Source organism: Culex quinquefasciatus, chromosome 3, assembly GCF_015732765.1.
Source record: "Culex quinquefasciatus strain JHB chromosome 3, VPISU_Cqui_1.0_pri_paternal, whole genome shotgun sequence".
NCBI classification, from domain to species: domain Eukaryota; kingdom Metazoa; phylum Arthropoda; class Insecta; order Diptera; family Culicidae; genus Culex; species Culex quinquefasciatus.
Genome location: NC_051863.1, coordinates 67157490 through 67177869, shown reverse-complemented (window position 1 = coordinate 67177869; position 20380 = coordinate 67157490). Strand labels below are relative to the sequence as shown.

The 20380-nt window shown below is 37.4% G+C and overlaps 1 protein-coding gene across 2 annotated transcripts in view; it reads right to left on the bottom strand.

The window, feature by feature from the left end:
• The window catches only part of LOC6032508 (D-2-hydroxyglutarate dehydrogenase, mitochondrial), a 45065-nt gene extending 27312 nt beyond the window's left edge, over positions 1 to 17753 (bottom strand). For both annotated transcript variants that reach the window (XM_038264478.1, XM_038264477.1), the window contains exon 1: positions 17585 to 17753. The gene's annotated coding sequence lies outside the window, so the exon portion shown is untranslated. The remainder of the gene's footprint in view (positions 1 to 17584) is intronic.
• Between the last annotated feature and the right edge of the window lie 2627 nt (positions 17754 to 20380).

The following is a 20380-nucleotide window of genomic DNA, read 5'->3' as shown; positions in this document are numbered from 1 at the left end:
AATCCACCGGGCTGGCCAGAAAAACAGCCGGAACCTCCGGCGAAAAATATGGCAGGATCATGCCCCCCAAACACAACAGTGCAGTGATGCCTGCGACTGTTGCGTTTTTGTGTGCTCGCGCAGAGAGTATAGTTATAAATGTTTTAAGCACATTTTCGGGACCGTGAAACCCTTGTGAAATGTGATTTTTGGCACTCTGCTGGCTAGAATTAAGGTTGGGCGAGGAGGAGGAGGAGCAGGTTGTTTGGCGAAAGTTTTTGGCCAATTTTGTGCGCGTAATCTAATTTGTCTTGGGGACACCCTAGCCACTTTGGAAAGGACGCCTCGTGTTGCTTTCCAAAAATGTGTTGCTTTTTGGAAAACTTTTGCCAAGAGTTGGCACAGCATCGCAAACCCACACGCGTTGTTTATGGACTAACTTATTCGTGGCTGGGTGTGGAATTTTCCGGCCAAGAGAGGGGAGTGGTGAAAATCTATGATCGAGGGAGTACACGTCAGATGTTTGCTGAACGCGTTCCGTGCCAGACTGGGTAAGGTAGCGTGATGATAGTTATCCGAATTTGGCTTGATTTTCATACATTTATATTCGAGAACGCCAGGGCAATGCTGTAGAGCGAAAAAATTGATTTGAAATTTTTTTTGGAGACCTACGATAAGCTATGATTATATTTTCATCGACCTATTGTCCAACTCAAGACAAAATCAACCCAATTTTGTTTTCTTTTAGTTTTTAATATTGCCTAAGTCAATTAACGGTTGGATCTAGGGAATCAGCTGTCTTCATTTTATTATAAATTGTTTTATTGTTGAATAACCTCCCTGGGCTTTGTCATAATGAGTCATAATGAGGTTTGATGCTTGTTTGGCAAGGAGTATGATTTGATTCGATGTGGAATTAAAATCGAAGTGTTCAGTATATTGCTGAAGCTTCCATTTTTACACATGGACACCACTTCATGCTGCGAGAACCCACTTTGGCGTAGTCTCAGGGCTTAATCGATGGCCGGTAAGCTGTCATCGAGACAAGGAGGTTCTCTGATAGTGGAAATACATATCACATTTGTACAATGAACCGCTACATATGTGATTTTTCCCTATCTTAATGTGGGTGTCAGGTTAGGATGCGGGTTTAAAAAAATAGTGTTTGTAGAATTTAGGATTTTAACTATAAATATCAACTTTTTATACTTTGCCTTTAGTTATTTAGGGACAAAATTAGTAACAGTGTATTTAGTAATTCTATCAGAATCGGTGATTTTCATTCAAGTAGCATAAAAACCATTCTGATTTGTCAAAATTTCCATAGAGTCTCGATCAATCAATAGTGAAATGATATCGGACTAAATTCGTTGATCTGTTGAACTAACGGTTGTCGGATTATGATTGTATCGACCATTGTTGCGAATCGAGGATCTACTGGAATTCTGACGAACAAATGGTCGTCTCTTTTTCAATTCACGACTTGTAAAATATCAACTGTTATTTTTTTGTTTTTAAAAGAAGCCAGACAGGTTTTAAAAGAAACGTTTTTTTTGGTCGTCGGGGATTTGAGATAAGAGTAGCTTTCGGATAGGTTGCTTTAAATCTTGTATTCAATTCAAGTTAGGTAGTTATCCGCAAATGAATATTTGGACTTATATGAATAATTGAACATTTTGGACTTATGAATAACACACAACTGTGCATTTATTCTAGAGTCAGATCCATACAGCGTCAGTGTTTATTTGGTCGAAGTGTACTAATTCATTGGCAGATCTGGTTCTAGTTGTAATGTACGACAAGACTACTGACGGACGTGACAGGACGAGGGCCCAGTTTAGAGGTTTCGACATCAACGATGTGCGGCTGGATCACCCTCCCAAAAAAAAAAAAAATTGTTTTATTGTTGAATAACCTCATATTATCCACTGACCTGGCTTTTGATTTTGGTATTTTGTAAACTTTGATTGTTTTCTGGATGAGCTTAACGTGGCCAGATATTGAAACAATTGATAAATTATTTAAAAAAATATTCATAGTATTGATATATTCGTGAAGATAAAAAGTTAAATGAAATATCCAAAGAATAACACAGAGTTAATACTGCCTCTTGATGTTTGGTTAAATCAGTTGATCAAACACAAATTAAAAAAAAATTGAATGCTCCTTTTGTTTATTTTTATATGCGAAAGGTTTTTTTTAAATCCATGGATTTTGTGAAAACGATGCAATTTTAGTTTTTGTCAAAAATGTTTTTTTACTACAATTCAGACTCGATTATCCGAAGGCCTCAGGAAAATTTTGCTTCGGCCACTAAGGTGACGTAGGGGTCCTTGCGCACTTTAGATAGGTGTTTACTAACGATCCTCCCCATCCCTGAGGATAGCTTGGACCCGGCCAGGACCCCCTTATGCCCTGGGTTGTATTACACACTCGTCAAAAGATGAAGACATGGTATCTCCCGTGTTGGATTATTGTTCCGGATGAGGGTCTAACACAACCACACCAAACAGTGGGATGAGCGTTGTGGAGCCTTCCGGTGGTGGGGCGTCCTCCAAATGCTAATGCTAATGCTAATGCCTCAGAAAAATTTTGCTTCGGATAATCGAATCATCACGAAAAACTTTTTTCTTTGTCTTATTTAGTATGGGAAATATACCCATTTTAATCACACTAAGCAGTTCGACCAATTCTCATCACTTTGGCCGTTTTCCACTATTAAATCAACATTTTCAGATGTATCAACAATGATGGGTTGCTTGCTCACTTTTATTTGAGCTATTTATTACTTTGGAACAGTCAAAAACATTTTTTAAGCTGTAATTCATGATCAAAGTGCTGATAGGCCGATAATAGAAATAGGCTGAGAAAGGGTATAGTTCCCCTATAACCCCTAGTCTAAGGTGATTTAGAACTTGTAAATCCAAGATGGCGGTCAAAATGGCGGTCATGAAATACTGATTAAATGCATTTGATCATTGTTAAGGCAGTCAACCATTAAAATTTGACTGAAATGGGTCGCCGAACTCAAATTTTATGTTTTTTTTTTTACTGTGAACAGACACGGACCACTGCGACACTTGCGTATCTATTGTAGTATGATCTGTTCTCAGGTTTTCTGTTTTGCTGCTATACACAGCCTGCCGAACGATCGTCTTCCGTAGCGCTATTGTTTGAGCGAGACAGTATTTGACGAATTATTCGAACAGTTGCCCCCTCTCATTCCCCAGACCAATCCCCCAAATGCCATGCCACACGAGCACGAGAGACCGATCGGAGGACGTGGAGATGAGCGAGATTGAGGGGAAATCTCGTTTTATTTTTGACCCATCTAGAGATCGTTACCGATCATATAGCCCAATCTTCAGCTCGAATTTTGCCTGAGAGCATGTGACCGAGTCGAAAGTAGCATTTGAAGCTCTTCTCTGCGTATTGTTACAGAGTTCTTCAACGCTCAGACTCAGTCGCCAACAGATCGTCCGAGAGATTGGATGGGATGGGTTTTGGGGAGGCTTGGGACTTGACAAAGTCAATTCCCGCAGCAGCCGATATCCCCTCTCGACCGCCACCTACCCCTTTTGCCTCGCCAGATGGGTTTCAAGCCATTGACCTTCCGCTTACAAAGCGAAACCCGTACCACTACACCACGGGAGCTCGGCAAATTTATGTTAAAAGAAAGGAAATTAAAAAAAGAAAGAAAAATCGCAGGGTTTAATATTCCGCCATTTTCTGTTGACTTCACTAGTTAATTAAGTTTTGTTTAGGACGTCCTCTCGCTATTTCATCAATAAAATTTACAACTTTCAACAAAATACTTTGTTTCGATATATTTTTCATCATTCAACTGGAAGAACCCTAAAACATATTTTTGTCAAGTCTTGATTTCATTTGGGTTTCGAGAATTTGTTTGAAAGTGTTTTTTCAGCAAATCGAAGAGGGAGCCCGAGAAAGTGTGTTATGTTTTTGACTAAGAAAACATTGCATCATACACCTTTACACTGAAATAAAAAAAAAGTAACAAATTCCTTTATTCTATGAATTTTGCCTCTTTTCCTTATTTAGTAATCGGGTTTTTTGGATTACTTAATAAGGAAAGGAGCCAAAATTCCTAGAATTTAGGAATTTGATACTTTTATTTTTTTCAGTGTAGATTTTTTTACCGAATTCAGTAAAGTTTACCGAATTTTCAACTGCTGAACAGTTCGATAAAATTTTGTTCATTTGACAGATGGTTCACCGATCTAAACTTATCGATTTTTCAATTACCGAATTAGGTAAAAAAATCTATGAAAAAAAAATCTACTGCCTCAATTTTGAACTGACAAAGTGGAACCAATTGACTGTTCGCCAATAATAGAGAGTTTTGTCATGAATGAAAAATGTGTGGCTTTTGAGAACCTGGAGTTGAAGTCAAGAAATCTTAAGTCGATGTCGATGTTATTGTATCCATCCGGAAGCTGTCTTTATTGTTTGATTCTGTTTGAAATCCTGGTTCAGTGAAGACAGCTCTGTTTGTTGGATCAGCTTCGCTAGAATAAGCGATGTTTTTTCGTTGGACCAGAAAGTGCTGCAGATTTCCAAAATCGGTCAGGGAATTTATCTGCGACCTTGCAGAATGACACTCTCGCCGCTATGATCACGTGATAAGCTATGAGACGATGGATAAAACATATCGTTATGAAAATTTTTGGATTTTATTTTTACAATTGAGCAATTATCTACGAAATCGGTCTTTTTTTTTAGAATTTAAATTTTTGTATTTTTTAATCCGAATGAAACTTTTTTGGTGCGTTCGGTGTGCCCAAAGAAGCCATTTTGCATCATTAGTTTGTCGATATATTTTTCCTTACAAATTTGGCAGCTGTCCATACATGAACGATGTATGAAAATTCAAAAATTCTGTATCTTTTGAAGGAATTGTTTGATCGATTTGGTGTCTTCGTGAAAGTTGTAGATATGGATATGGACTACACTGAAAAAAATGATACACGGTAAAAATTTTTTTTGGTGATTTTTTATTTAACTTTTTGTTACTAAAACTTGATTTGCAAAAAAAATTATTTTTTGATGTGTTTTAGAGGACATAAAATGCCAACTTTTCTGAAATTTCCAGGTTGTGCAAAAAATCTTTGACCGAGTTATGAAATTTTTAATCAATACTCATTTTTTCGAAAAATCGAAATATTGGTCTCAACAATTTTTCAACTTCATTTTTCGATGCAAAATCTAATTTGCAATCAAAAAGTACTTTAGTGAAATTTTGATATTGTGCACCGTTTTCAAGTTAAAGCCATTTTTAAGTAACTTTTTTGAAAACAGTCGCAGTTTTTCATTTTTTTAATTAATGCACATGTTTGCCCACCTCTTTAATTTTTTTTTTGAAAAGCTTAGAAAATTCCCTATATTTTGCGATTTTGAACTTTGTTGATGCGACCCATAGTTGCTGAGATATTGCCATGCAAAAACTTAAAAAGCAGGAAAATTGAGGTTTTCCAAGTCTCACCCAAACAACCCACCATTTTTTAACGTCGATATCTCAGCAACTAATGGTCTGATTTACAATGTCAAAATATGAAACATTCGTGAAATTTTCCGATCTTTTCGAAAACAATATTTTCAAAAAATTTAAAGTAAGACTAACATTTCAAAAGGGCCAAATATTCAATATTACGCCCTCTTAAAATCTTATAGTCTTCACTAATGTTTCATATTTTAACATTATAAATCGGACCATTAGTTGCTGAGATATCGACTTTATAAAACGGTGGGTTGTTTGGGTGAGACTTAGGAAACATCAATTTTCCTGTTTTTAAACACTTGCATGGCAATATCTCAGCCACTAAGGGTTGTATTAACAAAATTCAAAATTGCAAAATATACACCCAACTGGCAGTCGCATGATTATGATGCATGGCGGCATGAAAGTATATCAGAATCTGCATGAAATCTGTCCTCATGCATTTTTTGCGATATAGGAGTATGACATTTTTGCCCGTTACCGACAATTATCGACATTACCGAGGGCTTTTTGGTTGTATTTCACAAAAAAAACCCTTAACAGAACGAGGATTGAACCATCAACTTCTTGGTTATTGATCCGACACGCTACCACCGCGCCATGGACGCTTAATGAAAATTGAGTGAAAGAGCACCAACATATGCTTCTCTTTGGAGTGTTGCTCGGGGACGGGCCAGCATTACATGTGTTGGTGAGAACTGCAGATCGCTGAAATTTTTACATGCGGGCAAAAATGATCTACGGGCTTGCTGCAAAAATTGTTATAAAATATGACATTTTCTGCAGCAAATCCAATGTTGCAGATTTTGAGATATATTTTTCCTTTGGGTGTAGAGGATTTTCTCAGCTTTTCAATTTTTTTTTTCATAGGTGGGCAAACATGTGCACTAATTAAAAAAAAAAATAAAAACTGCGACTGTTTTCAAAAAGTTATCTACAAATGGCTTTAACTTGAAAATGGTGCACTTTATCATAATTTCACTAAAGTACTTTTTGATTGCAAATTTGTTTTTACATTGAAAAATGAAGTTGAAAAAATCAGTATTGATTAAAAAATTCATAGCTCGGTCAAAGATTATTTGCACAACCTGAAAATTTCTGAAAAGTTGGCATTTTTGTCCTCTAAAACATATCAAAAAATAAAAAAATAAAAATAGTGTTTTTTGCAATTTAAGTTTTAGTGACACCTCCGTGTACGCACGAGTGCAAGCAGCAGTCAAGTGCTCAGTGCTCCATCGTTTTTTCGAAAATTTTCGCCGTAATTAACCGTGATTAGCCGCGAGTTTGCTCCAACAGCATGCCAAGGGCCGGCCGTGGCCGTGGCAGTTCGAGTGCGGCCTCGAAAACCCGCGAAGTTCGTCTACCGGCCGTGTGCAAAAGGTAAACAAACCAACGCCGCGTCGACCGCCATCGCGCCGGGGAGTGTGAGCGCCAAAGGATTCGACCCCAAGTTACTACACGCTAATTACCGCGTCCAGGATCGCAGCCCTATTAGGCTCCGTTCAGCTACTTCCGGCAATCCGTCGACCGATGGCGCTTCAACATCCGCCAACATTCCCACCAGTAACAAGTTCGCGAGGCTGAGTGACGAGGAAAGCAGCTACAACAACACCGACGGTAGCACTACCGACGACGACGACGACGATGGTCGTGCACGGAAAAAAGTGCCGACGCCAAAAAAAGTGATTACTCCAAAGGAACGACGACCACCACCAATTTTTGTTTTGGACACGTTGGCGGACGATGTTGACGAGCAGCTGGAAGGCCTCGTGTACTGCCTCAAAATAGGTAAAGCGTCAGTGCAAGTGTTCACATTTGACCAAAAGAACTTCGACCTGGTTGTGGAGAAATTTAAGCGTAAAAACTTCAAATTCTACACATTTGACCCCGCGCAGAAGACCGCTGTAAAGATTGTCTTGCAGGGTACCAAGACCGCCCGACCTCCGTCCTCAAGGAGCACCTCTCGGGTGCCGGAATAACGCCGCAAGACATAAAAGTCCTCTCGCGGAAGACAACAGTCACAGGTACACACACACTGTACCTGTTGTACTTCGACCGCGGCACCGTCAAGATTCAAGACCTGCGGCGGACTAAGGCGTTGGACGGTTTTTGGGTAAACTGGCGGTTTTACTCCAAAATCCGACGGACGCAGCGCAATGTCACCGTTGCCAGAAATTCGGCCACGGCTCGCGGAACTGCAACCTCCAGCCCCGCTGCGTGAAGTGCGGTGAGTCACACCTCTCGGAGGTGTGCGCACTGCCACGAAAGGCGGACTTGGGGAAAACGCAGAACAAACCAAGCCGCGCGTAAAGTGCGCGAACTGCGGCGGTAACCATACCGGTAATTACCGCGGATGCGTCGCGCGCAAGTCCTACCTCGAGGAGCAGGAAAAGAGGAAGAAGAAAGCAGCAGCGTCCCACCCTCCTCAACGAAGTACGAGTGCAGCCGTTCCTGCAGCTGGCCAGCGTACGGTTCCAGCGGACAACCCAGCGATCCCTCCTGGCTGGGGCGATCGTTTGCCAGCGTGGTCGCGGCTGGTAGCGGCAATGCGGCCCAGCAAGAAGTCACCGGGAAGATCTCTTTACCCTGCCGGAGTTCTTTGCTCTCGCGGGGAGATGATGACGCGGTTTCGGAGCTGCCGTAACAAGGCGGAGCAATTTCTAGCCCTCGGGAATTAATGATTAAGCACATCTATAAAGGATAAAAACTGTGATCTAGTTTTAAGCTTTCTCTATTTCTATCCCCTTTTCCTAGCAAGTTTAGTAAGTTTTTTTAAATTTTTCTTACTCTTGGTAACACCTTTATTTACAAGCAATAACTGTTCCAAAATGGATTATGATGTAACACACAGCTGAAAGGAACTCCAAAACTCTGTTTTGTACTTCAAAAGAACTTATTGTATCTTGATTATTCACCAATAAAACCGAATTTGAATTTGAAAAAAGTTTTAGTGACAAAAAGTTAAATAAAAAATCACCAAATTTTTTTTACCGTGTATCATTTTTTTAGTGTAGTCCATATCCATATCTACAACTTTCACGAAGACACCAAATCGATCAAAAAATTCCTTCAAAAGATACAGATTTTTGAATTTCCATACATCGTTTTTGTATGGACAGCTGCCAGATTTGTATGGAAAATTATATGGACAAACTAATTATGCAAAATGGCTTCTTTGGGCATACCGAAGGCACCAAAAAAGTTTCAGTCGGATTAAAAAATAAAAAAAATCGAATGACCGAGATCTGATAGAACTGCTCAAACTATTAAAGCTCTTCTGAAAACTAGATTAAAATATGCATCAAACGATGTGTTCCGAAACTCATAGAAAAAGTTATGCCTTGAAATTTTTACAACCATTTGTTTCATCAAAAATATACAAAAGTATAAAATTGCGTATTTTAATCTAGTTTTCAGAAGAGCTTTAATAGTTTGTTTACTTGGCAACACTGTTATGAGATATTTATGCATAAATGAGAACTTTTCAGTTTTAGTCCTTCCTTATCTTGAATTTTGTTGTTTACATTAAAGTTTTTGAAAAAAATATCATGAAATGAAAGATAATGTTTAAAATTACTTACATATATTTAGAGGTTTTGAAATCCATGTCGTTTGAACTCGTTGAACTTCAACTCATCGATATGGTTCCTTAGTTTATCTGTCCACCTTAATTTCCACGAATCGAATGGGGATGAAAATTACACAATCTGATGATTATTATGACGCGCCTCGTTTACGCTTCTTGTTTTTTTTTGCCCAACAAACTTTAATAGAGATCCGCGAAGAGTGTAGCAGACAGCTGTGGGCAGAACATCGTCATCGTCGGGAGGATTGGGCGAAGCTGTCTGGCCCATGTCGCGCGCGCTCTCGCCCCAAAACTTTGTCCTCAGACCGTGACGGGTAACGACCTTGACTGTTCACGTCGTCGTACCGGAGAATTTCCTCCAGACTTGGCCAAGCCCGCGCAAAGTGTCAGTTTGCTTTTGCTGAATGTCTTGTTTTCGACCCGAGTTTTTCCCAGGAATTTACCATAGACGTGTCTTCCAGTGTGACATCGTCGGGAGTGGGTAAAGTGGATCAAATTACGCGAATGATAGGATTGCCTTTCTGGGTTGAAATGGGTTGTCACTTGAAGCGTGAGATACTTTCGAAAGAATTTGCAGTGGAAAAACAATTAAGTAATTATAGTTATTTTGAAATTTTTTATTTAATCCTGATTTTGCCGGTTGTTGCAAATCTGTCTGTCTAGCAAAGCCAAAACGAAACACCACCGTTAGAAATTTAATATCCTCAAGGTGAAGGAACTTTCACCCCCCCACAGTTGTCGCATATTTCTTTGACTCAGGTGCAAAAATTTTGCCCGGCGGGGAGGAACCTCTTCAAAAGACACCTTATTTCCCACTCTTCTTGGTCTCACCTTGGAAGAAATGGAAAGATAAGCAAACGAGAAATATTTTAGCGTTAGACATGATTTGTGCACTTTTGAGGATTTGTCCACCAGAAGGTTGGTGTAGTTTACGGCGAAAAGTTTTAGCGTGCAAGGCTGCAGGGCAGGTTTCATTTTGGGAATGTAACATTGTCGTGGAAGAACATTTCACTTATTTTTCATTAGTTAATGTTCTATTTTCTTTTTTTTGCAGGAAATAATTGCTGTTCAGTTTCACAAGAGGTAAGTTTGAGTTTGAGAAAAAGGGAATCGCTAACATCGCAATTCATAAGCTTATCGTAATTTCTAGCCTCTATTAGTCTCCGTGGACACTTTTTTGGGTATCTGTTAGCCCCCCCACCCCCTTTCCCCCCCATTCCCCCCCTAAAGTGTTAACGTGGTTTGTGGATGGTCCCTAGTTGTTTCAATCTCCTATTTGAGAGTATTTTCCTCTCTATTCCACCATCACACATTTACTCGAAAATCAGAAGGCAAATAAATAGTAAAAATAATAGTAAAATCCATACATTTATTCTGCAATTGGAGGGGTACAAAAAGTTTTTAAAATATTTGTACCAGCCAAATAACCTTCAAGGAAAATGTTTTTTTTTTCTGCTCGAAAAATTCCTAAGCCTTATCATTTTATTTTTTTTCCTACCAAAAGTTAGCCAAATACCTCACAGCAAAAAATCCGATGGTAAAATCGCATGCAAAAGCATGCACATCACCTTCGTCAAAATAAACACTTAATATTACACACTGCATGTACAATTTTTCTACTCACAAAAAAAAGTTGCAACCGACGGGATTCAAACCCAGCACCAACAGTAAGGGCTGGCGCCTTAGCCCACTCGGCCATCAGACCGATGAAGAATTGAAAGGATAAACGCATATATGAGCTTGACATTTCGGTCAAGTAGGTTTCCCATACTGATGGGCTACATATTTCAGGGTGTAATATTACATAGAATTTCATAAAATAATGCAACATTTATTTTACACCCAGGCCTTTTACACGCAGCTGGATTACTACTTTATTTGCTGTGCTATAGGGGAAGGTGGGGCAAGAGGAACAATCACTCGTACGGTCGTAATTTTTACAATTTTGATGATTTCCACTATGAGGAAGTGTTGCTAGCAATGCTAATTTTGCTGATTCTACTACCACAGTACCACCAAAACGACTTAAACGCCACGGGGCATTAGATTTAATGAAGCTTTTTTTTTTTTAAAAAAAAATCTTTGTTTTCTTATAACATTTGGAATGCAAAGAATAAGGCTTAGGGTTTGTTATAAGACTCATTTTATCGAAATCCTTTTTTCCTAGAGCAGTACACAGAAAAAAAATCATGGTAATATTACATCTGGGAAGGGGTACATCTTTAATGTAAAAAAAAGGGTGTAATTTTACTTCTGGAAATGTGTAATTTTACCACTTTTCTGGTGGAATGTCACTTTTTCAGTTTAAATTGAGGTAAAATTACATCATATTCAACCTTCAAAATAACAGCTTCCAAATTCACATTTTTTTCTGTGTAGTGTATTGCACCTATTATAAAGTATGATTTAACTTTTTGCTATTTTTGTTGAATGCTTTTAAAATATCTTGTTCAGATGGGGCAAGTGTACCATATGGATTTCAAGTATGGGAACAATTACGAGTTTCTGCAACAACATGTTTTATTGGGAAATAAAGACATTAACGTACATAAAAACTGATAAACAATTGTTAAAAAATTGTCCATAAAAATATAGTGATACTATGAAAATTTACTATTTATCATCGTTTGTAAAAACGGTCAAACTTTTAGTAAAATATTATAGTTTAATCCAAACATGAATGAAACGTTTCAAATACAGTGTGATCTGATGTGTCTAAGTGATAACAGTTCACTTATTAGCAAACTAACTTGTTGTTTCATGCTTTGTTCCTCTTGCCCCACTAGTTGAGTAGAACGTAGGGAAAATCAAACATTTTAAAATCAATTCTTAACATTAAATAAAAAACAGGATTTAAAACAAAACTTGTTCTATCAAAGGCTGATTCAAAACCTGGAATAAGATGATTATAAAAAAAAATCGGACAGATTTTTTAACGTAACCCATTAAGAATTTAACGAGCTTTTCCTTAGCTTGTTACACTTGCTCCACTTTCCCCTAATTTTTGTAGGTATATTTTTTCTCAAATATTTTTTTGTGATCGTTTTTAAATGTATGTATCGAGTGAATTGAATTTCAAACAATTTGTTACAAATTATATTTTTCTTCTTGATTTTCAAATGAAAACTCGAAATTCTAATTATATTATTCATTTTGCACGACAAAACAGTTAGGTCTTGTTTTTAATGAAAATTTAATGAACTATAGACGAGAAACAAAAGCATCGATTCAGAGAAAACTGAGGCGCTATCAAAAATGTGGGAAGAAAAGTTCGTGCTTTCCATTTCATTAGGGCACAAAACTTTTGTAAACAAGTGTGTATCCCTCTCACACCTTATGCAAACTGTCATTCGAGTGAAAGGGATACAATAGTTACAAAATTTTTGGCCCCTTTTGAAATGTTAGGCTCCATTTTATGTAAATTGAAGAATAATGTAAGATAATTTATGAAAAAAATATTTTCTGTATTTTTAAACATAGAATTTTAAAAGTTATTTATGTAACGATGTGTTTTTGTGTCTCCACCCATTTTTAACTGTTCTTCTTTCCGTCGCAAAGTTCGCAAAAAAAGATAAAACATAAAAGAAGACAAATCACAAGCTATAGTGACGGTCACCATTTGAAATGTTTGAAATCGGGAATCATCAAATGATAGTTTTTTTTTTCAAATCCTGGCAGCAATATTTTGGAAGTTACCAAAAATGTAAATCGTCACCTTGAAGAGTATCGGGGCTTTAAAGGAGACATTTAACAAGGTTGTGGAAATAATATGTGCCCCATAAAATCTTCAAACTTTTCATTTTTTTTTTGTTTCATAATAACGTCAACATAACCTGAATGACGTGGGACTACGGAAAACTATTTAATATTATAACGGCCTAGCTTGAGAGACTTTGTTGGAACAAAATAATCAACTACCATTTTAGTAAAATCAAATAAAACTATAGTTAATTGCTCCAATGATGCACAAACCAAATCAAAAGTGATCCGATTGGGCTCAAAATTGAACTGGATACTTATAGAAATAATTAGACCCGAAATTTCGAAAAAGTAAAAATACTTTAAAAATCACTACTCAGGGTGGTACTAACCAATTTGAGCTTACAGGGTTTCTAGGCATTATTTAGAAAATACTTTGAAACTAAAAAAAACTAGCTTGGCATTTGAAAAGCTCGTTTAAAAACTTAAAAAATTGACATTTCGACAGTGTCCGGACCAGAGCTGAAAATGTCAGGCGTCCTGACGCGAAAATCGGCGACGCATACACGATTTTTTCAGATCCATTCACTGAACCGCAAAACCGTGACATAAACAAACCCGACTCAGTCGTGAGTGCCCTAGCTCACTGAGCAGCTGCAATGCGAGGCAGTAGTCGACCAACCCTCATTCGACGTTGCACGCACACACATAAAGAACCAAGTTTTTACACAAAAAGTTGGTATTTATGCGTGGAAATGTAATTTTGATATAAGTTATGGTTGTTTTAAGTGTTTTGCACAGTCTAGAACCATTCAATTGTTTAAAAATAGTCAAAATAGTGTTTAGAGAAGATTTTGCGAGTCAGTCATACGACACGAATTGAGTGAGTGTAGCTCATTTTTTCACGTCTCTCATTCTCCAGCAGCCGACCGTCACGAGTCAGGCGGCAGTGGTTGAACGGACACAGTAGGCTTACAGTCACATGCTAGCAGTAAACTGACATTTTGGTTTGCTTCATGTGTACGCTGGGTTGGAAACATTTTGCAGGCCTGGTCCGGACCATATAACCCATATTAATTGTTATCGGATTTCTCTCGAATTTATTCGTAAGATAGTGTAAAACAAAAAAGGCTACAGCAATCTCAGGGAAGAAAATTTTCCAGTCCCTACACAGAAAAAAATAATGTAAATTTGAAAGCTGTAATTTTGGAAGGTTGAATATTATCTCTTTTATGATGTAATTTTACCTCAATTTAGACTGAAAAAGTGACATTACACCAGAAAAGTGGTAAAATTACACATTTTCAGAGGTAAAATTACACCTTTTTTCTGACATAAAAGATGTACCCCTTCCCAGATGTAATATTACCATGATTTTTTTTTCTGTGTAGATAAAATCTGTCCGAGCCACGTAGCCCAGTGGTAACGCTTCCGCCTCGTAAGCGGTAGATCGGGGTTCAAATCCCGGCTCGGCCCAAAACAACTGGTGATCTTTTCCCTTCTGGATTCGATTGCTTAGTAAAGGGAAGGTAGCGTATCGTCACAAACTGGACCTTATCAAGACACCTTAGGAAGACAACCTATGGAATGTTAACATTAACCTTAACATGTTAACATTAAGTTGATTAATAAACTGTCACTGAATCCGCTTTGTAAATGCCGGCCTCGATACTCTTCACGGGTATTCCCCTCAGGAACAGAGAAAGATTTACTTTACTAGATAAAATCTGGAGTTTTTTTGAAAAGGTCCAACAAACCAAATTATCCAGTTTTTGCTTTTTGGGTGTTTTTGAAACCGCCTTGAGTCAGGGGTATTAAAAAACACCCAAAAAGCAAAAAAATGAAAAGGAGAATGGGCAAATTTGGTCCAAGGATGTACACGAACGGGACCAACTTTTTTCGGAAGATCTCGCCGAGACATGAAAAAAAGTCTTCTGGACCAACTCTCTAACCCCCGGGGTTCAAAAGTTACAAGTTGTTGAAGTTTGAGCATTTTGAGTTAAAATGTACAAAAAAACGAATTTTTGCTATTTCTAAAATCATTCATAAAATCTCTGTTTCATTATGGATTTCGATTTTCTTGACTTCATTCGACGCGTATCAGCAAAAACTATGAGTTCTGATATGTCTTAGCATGATTGAAACATGATTTCTCTTGTTTTTATCTGTTTGAACCGTTTGTGCAAGAGGCATCCCATAGAAACAAGTCGAAACTTCAAGGTTTTGAAACCGGATCCGACCCAGACTGCTTCAGTGAGTATGGAAGGCTTCAGTGCAATGTTGTAACAACTTATTGGGATGGTCTGAGTCATCCGAGAACTCCTTGGAGTTAAGACCGGTGAGTCTACCGCCGTAACAAGCAAGATGTCGGCGGTTTTTGACCACGGATCATACCCGCATGGCTTCAGTGAGTATGGTAGACTACTATGCTGATGTGTTGGAGTGTCCTGGGTTCTCCTAGGACTCCTGAAATTATTATTATTATTATTATTATTTTTTTTTTTTTTTTTTTTTTTTACAAGGTCGGAACCGCAAAGATTCAGTGAGTATAGCAGACTGTATTGTTGTTATGTTGGGATGTTCTGGACCATTCCAGGGAGTCCTTGTAACAGCCGTAGACCTACAGATCATAACTCCAGGGAGTCCTTGGATGACCCAAGGCATCCTAACACATTAACAAAGCAGTCTACCACACTCACTGAAGCTATGCGGGAATGTTCCGGTGTCAAAACCGGTCGACATTTGGATTGTTACGGTACTAGACCCACAGATCTTAACTCCAGGGAATCCTAGGAGAACCCAGGACACTCCAACACATCAGCATAGTAGTCTACCATACGCACTGAAGCCATGCGGGTATGATCCGTGGTCAAAAACCGCCGACATCTTGCTTGTTACGGCGGTAGACTCACCGGTCTTAACTCCAAGGAGTTCTCGGACTTGTTTCTATGGGATGCCTCTTGCACAAACGGTTCAAACAGATAAAAACAAGAGAAATCATGTTTCAATCATGCTAAGACATATCAGAACTCATAGTTTTTGCTGATACGCGTCGAATGAAGTCAAGAAAATCGAAATCCATAATGAAACAGAGATTTTATGAATGATTTTAGAAATAGCAAAAATTCGATTTTTTGTACATTTTAACTCAAAATGCTCAAACTTCAACAACTTGTAACTTTTGAACCCCGGGGTTTAGAGAGTTGGTCCAGAAGACTTTTTTTCATGTCTCGGCGAGATCTTTCGAAAAAAGTTGGTCCCGTTCGTGTACATCCTTGGACCAGCTCCCATACAAATTTGCCCATTCTCCTTTGGTTTATTGGTCCTTTAAAAAAAACTCCAGAAATATTTTGTAAATATATAAAAAAAACAACAACAAAAAATACAATTACGGAAGTCATGTTTTTCTAGAGTTACAATATTTATTTTGAAAATTTAAATTGAACTTAGATTCCCATTTTGATCCTAATCGGACTCAGTTAAGTTGGGTTATTTTGGAAAGCTGGAGTCGGAGTTGAAGTCACAGATTTTGCAGTTGTCGGGGTCGGAGTTGTTAAATTATTAAGATGTTTGAGGCATTTGAAGAAGCTATCCGGCTCCGCAGCCTTGTTTTTGACATTAAGAAAAAGACCGACGGCATGTTCCCTTTGCACCATTCGTTGTCTTTGCTTTCCAATATATCATCATTCTTGTTCAAGTCATGATTTCGTATATAAACCACTTTGAAATTTGTTTCCTTACAATTCAAAAACACTTTTATTGACATAGATAAAATATAGAATCAAGGAACATCAAGGACCTGTTAAAATGTATAGGCTTACAATGATTCAAAATTTGACAAATAAATAACAAATTCATGTATTATTGTAGTGTTGGTGACAATGCTCTTTAGACTTTACCTAGTAACAGATATCAACTTTAAAAAACTGTCACTTAGTAACATTCTAAATCGCCGTCGGTGAATTTCACTTTGGTAAAAACTCGAAACGCAGAGTATCCAGTCATTCCATCGTAACACCAGTGCTGGTGTCCGATTTCTGCAAAAGAAGAAGAGTCAGCACAGCAGCTCCGGCCTCCGGAGTTCAAATTGCTAAAAGAACGCCCAACTCCGGTCCAAAATGCAGGAAATCATTTACGCAAATTGCACACTCGCCTAATGTTTTGTTTCCCGTCTCTTGCACGTGTGTGTGCTTCTTTTTTTCAACTTTTTTTTAAGTTTGCGCGAAAAGAAATGCCAAAAACACAACCTAAATTCCACGGAAAGCCAAGAAAAAAAAAGTTCATTAAACTCGCACTCGTTTGTGATCCAAAATTACACACAAAACAGCCTTGCTTCAGGTATTTCGCACACCAACTCTCTTTCGCACACACACTCAAAGTCTGGGAAACCCGGCCCCGGGAGTACCAGACGGCCGTCGGAGCGGCCAACGGATCCCTCGCTCCGTCGTCGTTACGGTTCCATGAGCTGTCCAGAAGTGATTGAATGCCTCGGGAAGAAGCCGTAGTCTGGTGGAAATTAAATTTCTAACTAGGTTGAGCTTGTAGTAGTGAAATGCGACGATGTCACCAATACTGGTGTGAGGAATTTGACAGCTCACAAATACCACGAAGCTAGAGTAATAACATTGAAACTGTGCGTACTGACAGCTCAGACTGATATTGAAAATTTCCCGAAACCCCTAGGGATCCTATGGAAAGTGTCTATACACTTTAATAATCAAGGTCAAGGAAAGTGTCCTTCCCCTACGGAACTAGGGTAAAGTCCATGACATACCAAAACAAAACAAAAATCAACGACTTACCCGGCAAAAAGTCGCACGCACAAGTTTGCTGAAGAACCGAACACAAGAAACTCTGCAAATTAACTGTGCTCGAGTGGCCTTGCTATCAGCGGAGAAATTTCGGAAAAAAAATAATAATATTCGCGATTGTGGTGTGCGCTGCACACCTTTAAACGTCAAAGTATTCACGAATACTGGGAAAATGTTCACGCGAAGCGTGTTAAAGAGCGAGATTAAAGAGATCCAGAGTGAAAAGCATAGAGCAATATTGAAGATTCGGTACTGATTGTTGTTTAATGACCGCTGTCAGTTTGACACTTTGTTGATACTTTTTATGGTTATGTAAATCTTTTGAACGATACATCTGATCGCTCGTAGGAGATCTTGAATATTGGTCTATGGCACAAATGCTCAACCTGGAGAGTCGATCTGTCACTGTCATCGATTGTCATCTGCTGTCTGAACTGATATAAACGGTCCATCTGTAGGGGTCATGTTTCAATTTGACCTAGCCCAATCTGTCAGTCAGGTTAGTTCCTCTATCAAATGGTTTTTTTTCGTTTTAAACGCAAAATTTCATGTTTATTTTGGTTCCATCATAATAATTCTTATAATTTACAGTAATCATAGTGGTATTGGTACCTTTGGTTGCTAACCAACGTAAGCAAAACGCTCTGGTGTGCGTGTGGTTTTGTGAACGTAAACAAAATCCAAAATACAGAAAAACCGTCGGTCGGGTACGGGGCCAACGCGGAGCAGTCTCGCCGGTGTTTTTCTTGCGGTGTGGTGGTAGTTGTGGGCTGACTGTCGGGTAAAAGTCGGGTTGTGGAAGTGATACCAATTAAGGGATATTTTTTTTTCAATGTTTTCTATAAAATTTGTTTTTGTAATTTGTTTAACAATTTTATCCATGTTGTCCATATCTGAAAATTTTATGGATAAAAAAAGTCATATTTAAAAAAAATATTTGTGGACGGTGAAATAGGGACGGTTCGATAGAAGTATCGTTATCAAATTACGATAATTTTATCGACGATATCCGACGATAACTTATTTGAAGCAGTTTCTTCAAATAATATTATTCTACTGCAGTCTTTTCGAGCTGTGCAATAATTTACTTACAAACCTTTTCTATATATATAAAAAAAAATCGACGGGTTTGTTCGAACGCGAATCAATTCAACACGGAATGTCGGATCGAGGCGCTCTTTGTTGCGTTGGGTTCGTATAAGTCCAAGGAAGGTTCTTACGCCAAAAAGTTACAACTTTGGCCACTCTGGAACCGGTTCTGGAAAATCTGCAGATTGTATGGGAAAAGTTACGTAAAATAAAATTTTGATCACAGGAGGCTAAGCAAAAAAGTTAAAAACGTCAACAAACGAAACAAAAACAGGCAGAACGAAGTTTTTCGGGTAAGGCTTGTTTTTCATGATTTTGGAAGTTTTAAATTACTCAACATTTATAAACAAAATACAGTCAAGACTCGACTATTCAAAGGCCTTCAAATAATTTCACTTTGGATAATCGAATCAATTATTTCGTTGTCTCATTTTGATTGTCGAGTTTAAGTATTCTAAACATTCTAATAAAATAGAATCTAAGAACTCGATTTGATGTTAAAGTAAGAACATATTTAGAAAAATCTAATTGGTTTTTTGATTTTCATATTTCGATCATCCCAAGTCCCATACAAACTTCGAATAATCGAATCTTCATTGTACCTTTTTTCGATAAAAATCATACGTAGTATTAATTGGATTTTCACTACGTCACATTTTTTCACAACGTTTAATTTTTAAATTCTTCTTTTAAATCAAAATTTTCATAACTTTCAATAGTGTTATCATGCAACGCAAAATGTTTTACAGATTTTCTATGTATTACATTTAAAGATTAAAATACTGAAATTTTCTCAAATTACATTGTATTTTTAAAAATAATCATAAATCCAAAGTAAGGGGAACGACGCGATAATTTGTTTTAAATTGCAGTGTATTCAAATTTTTGTATGCAAAATATTTTAAATTTTACAGAACACACTTTTTAATTTGGAATATGTTTATAAAAAAAAATCAAAGAATTATATTTTGTTTTGTCTTAAATGATGATTTTTTTTATTACGTTGTTTTTAAAAACTTAAATTTTCATAATTTGCAAAATCCACGGTTATCAAATGTTATGACATTTTTAAATGATTTGCGCTGCACTCAATTGTTAATCTTAAATTCTTAAATTTTCTTAAAATGGAATGCAAAATTGTAAAAATGTATAACAATTTAAGTGCTAAATTTTCTTTACCGTTTAGAAACAAAAAAAAGTCATGTTTTTTTATTTACAGTATTTTTTTTTAAATTGTAGTATTTCACCTTGAATTCTTTTGAACAGTTCAGATTTGATTATTTGAAGTCCACAGAAAAACATTTCTTTGAATAATCAAATCTACGGATAATCAAATGACGAAAACACAATTTGTTATTTATATTTTAGTATATTCAATAGAAAAGATATTTTGTGGAAATATTGGTATTTACCGAAAATAAAATGCAATACAGCGCTACCCATATTGTATGTATACAGTATGCATATGTTAGTGTTACTTACGAATAATAGTTATACAGAAAACTAATACGAAATGTTGCGCTGTTTGGTGAACATTACGAACATGATTGACATAAAAAGGCATTCAACACAATCGCCGTCTGGCATAATGATCGTTTGTCATAATAGTCATCTGACGTAATTTTCGTTTGGCATAATAGTTATGTCATACGTCATAATAGTAATTTGGCATAGTGGTCGTCTGTCATAATGATCGTT